The sequence below is a fragment of the Plectropomus leopardus genome, chromosome 24, assembly GCF_026936395.1.
Source record: "Plectropomus leopardus strain MGB_pleo_1.0 chromosome 24, ASM2693639v1, whole genome shotgun sequence".
NCBI lineage: Eukaryota > Metazoa > Chordata > Actinopteri > Perciformes > Serranidae > Plectropomus > Plectropomus leopardus.
In genome coordinates, this window is record NC_142199.1 from 16,240,654 (window position 1) to 16,243,887 (window position 3,234).

At 43.9% G+C, this 3,234-nt stretch overlaps 1 long non-coding RNA gene across 1 annotated transcript; it reads left to right on the top strand.

Moving 5' to 3' along the window:
• The first annotated feature begins 268 nt into the window (after positions 1-268).
• On the top strand, positions 269-1,855 carry LOC148185519 (uncharacterized). The gene is made up of 2 exons (XR_015775916.1): positions 269-527; positions 1,123-1,855. It is a non-coding gene; the product is annotated as an uncharacterized LOC148185519 (long non-coding RNA).
• The last annotated feature ends 1,379 nt before the right edge of the window (positions 1,856-3,234 follow it).

Sequence of the window (3,234 nt, forward strand, 5' to 3'; positions counted from 1 at the left end):
ATGGAAAACGAACCCCAGAGAACTACCCGATACTAAAGGCGAGTAGAGTAGAGTAGAGCACAGTACAGTACAGTACAGTAGAGCCGGTACTATGCAGTGGAAAAGCGCCACAATGCACAATGGCGCCACCCTGTGGCCTAACGCCACCATAACAAGAGAGTTAGATACGGTTGGATTCGGCCAATCACAATGCAGTTTGTTGCAGATGACGTGTAGCATACGTAACTAGACACGAGGCGTAGGGCCGCCTTCCGATTGGTCGACACACCTTCGTTTGTTCAAAATACTCTCCCAAGGAACTATGGGAAACCAATATGGCGTTTAGCATCGACGCTAATGTGTATAATGTATATGTATCATCGAAATATGGTTAAAAATACGGACGGAAGACACCAAATATCAGATCTATCGTTACGCATTCATTTAACAAGGTCCCGTAAAAACACAAGAATTACCAGGCTGGATAGAGACGCTTCTGACAGAGCTACGATGCGTCGGACTGACGGCAGCTTTACTGGCGAATAAAAGTAAGCGGAGCGAAAACGGTCTCACAGTTATTAAAACTTTTCTAATTTTGCAAATTTTATTCGTCGGCGACTAAGCCGGCTGCAGAGGGTTAATCATTTCTTGAAAACAGAGGCATGCAGATGAATATAGCTGCGACCAGATAGCTGTAAAACACAGCGCGAAGCCTCACGTTGTCAAAATTCAAGGCAGAAAACAAAAACGAAGGAAATTATTGTTTGAAGAACAGCGAAGCAGACTCTTGTTTACAGTCAACCAGAGCTGATCAGCCTGGTGGAGTTTTATTTGCGCTTTAAATTGCTGTGTCGCGTGCTTTAGTTATGTGTTATGTTGAATGAATATTTACATGTGCTGTCTAGCTGTGACAAATTATAGATGATAAAAATGGAAAAACAGGCATCAAACTGTTTGAATCAATTCAGGGAAAAAGATTTGACTTTTTATACAAAACACAGATTGAATTTGCTCTCTAACGGATTCACGAACTGAAAAGAAAAGCATCTGTCCGTGACATTTATTCATATTTGTCCCTCACATGATGAACCGCGTTTATTCAAATAAAAGAGTTTTTGATGAACGCTGTGGTCTCACTCCCAGAGCTGCCTGACAACGACGACACTGTCCGGCTGCTGCCGCTGCTCCTGGACCCGGACAAAGTTGACACGCTAGACCTCGATGAGACACCGGTCTCTGACCCTGACCCGGATCCTGACCTCGACCCCGCAGACCCAGCAGACCGGGTGGCTCGCCCGCTCTTCGGCGAGCGCGCAGACTTTGCCGTGCGTCCAGATTTGGCCGTGCGCTCCGATCTGGAGGAAATGCCGGACAGGTCTGAGCGCTCAGAGTTGGACGACAGCTCGGACACGGAGGACACTTTGGTCTTGGAGGTGATCGCGGACACGGAGGACAGAGCTGTGGTGGACTTGTTCTGCTCAGGGTCTGGTATCGGCTGGACGTTGATTACCCTGGAGAGAGATAAATGAGCAGCTGTGAACAATGTTTTCACTCAACCCATGCTGAGCTGTACCTGAGGATTTTAGAAAAACTCAAGTCATTAGTGTAAGCACCAAAATGTTTTTAAATTGTTACATTTTTTCATATTTTATTTGTTCAAAATGTTTTTCCCAACATAAATAAATGCTGCATTACAGTGTCCGACAGGCTCAGCATTTATCTCAGTCATTACTGCCTGACATATCTCCCACAGGCTGCTCAACCCCCCAAAATCACAGCCATCTATATCCTATTGAAAAAAAAAAAAAGTGTGACATGACCTATGACCCCTGCGTGGGCCACTGAATGCAGACTTACATCACGGCTTTTACATTTACACTGAACCAAGCAAATTCATGAGCTGAAACATGTGTACTCGGCAATCATCAGGCTGAGAGAAGAGTTCTAACAGTGTAGTTTACTTTTTTTTATTTTAATTCAAGTTTTTTAATAGAATTATCCAACATCAGAAATCCATTCTGCGGTATGCTGAGCAGGCAGGGCCGGTTTCCGGTTTTGAAGCGGAAGCAAGCAAAAGCATACCCGCCACTGCAGCATCTATTTACTGTTTGAACTTGATTGTGTCTTGTTCATGTGAAAGGTCAGGCTGGTTTCCGGTTGATAATTCACCCGTGTTGTGACGGCCTCTAGCTCAGTGAACAAAGTGTCCTCCCTGTACAGGTTTTTCGCAGAGGCCCGGGTTTGATTCGAGCTTGTGGTCATTTGCTGTGTGTCATCCCTGTTCTCTCTCCCTCTTTCCTGTCTCTCTCTAACTGTACTACAATAAATGCATGAAAAGCCATATCAATAACTGTGTAACACTAGAGCAGACCAAGGACTCCATCTGGTGGCTGAGGTCTGAACAGCTGTGTGATGGTTGGGCTCTGGCCACTAGGTGGCACTACGCTTTACGTTAAAGGTTCCTGAAATAATAATAATAAAAGACATTCAGTAATATCTCAATGTTATGTGTTAATGTGTTCACTATATTACATTTCTGAACATCTGTCTCCACTATTTAACCTTCACGTTTTTCTCGCCGAGGTCATCTGTACCTGAAGCGGTGCTGAAAACGATCCCCAGAAAACTACCTGATACCAAAGGTCAGTACAGTACAGTACAGCACAGTAGAGTACAGCACAGCACAGTACTGTAGAATACAGTAGAGTACAGTACAGTAGAAAAGAGTACAGTATAATATAGCACAGTACAGTAGAGTGCAGTACAGTAGAGTAGAGTACAGTATAGTACAGTACATTAGAATAGAGTACAGTATAATATAGCACAGTACAGTAAAGTACAGTACAGTACAATAGAGTGCACACCGTAGAGTACAGTACAATAGAGTGCAGTACTGTGAGAGTACAGTACAGCACAATAGAGTACAGTATAGTAGAATAGAGTACAGTACAGTATAGTCTAGTACAGTAGAGTACAGTACAACACAGTGGAGTACAGTACGGTAGAGTACAGTGCAGTAGAATAGAGCACAGAAGTGTACAGTAGAGTAGAGAAGAGTACAGTACAGAAGAGCAGAGTAGAGTAAAGTACAGTACAGTACAGGAGAGTAGAGTACAGTACAGAAGAGCAGAGTACAGTACAGTACAGTACAGTACAGTACAGGAGAGTAGAGTACAGTACAGTACGGTAGAGTGGAGCCAGTATCATGTAGTGGAAAAGCCATGATCGGTACCAAACCTGATAGATCCATGTACC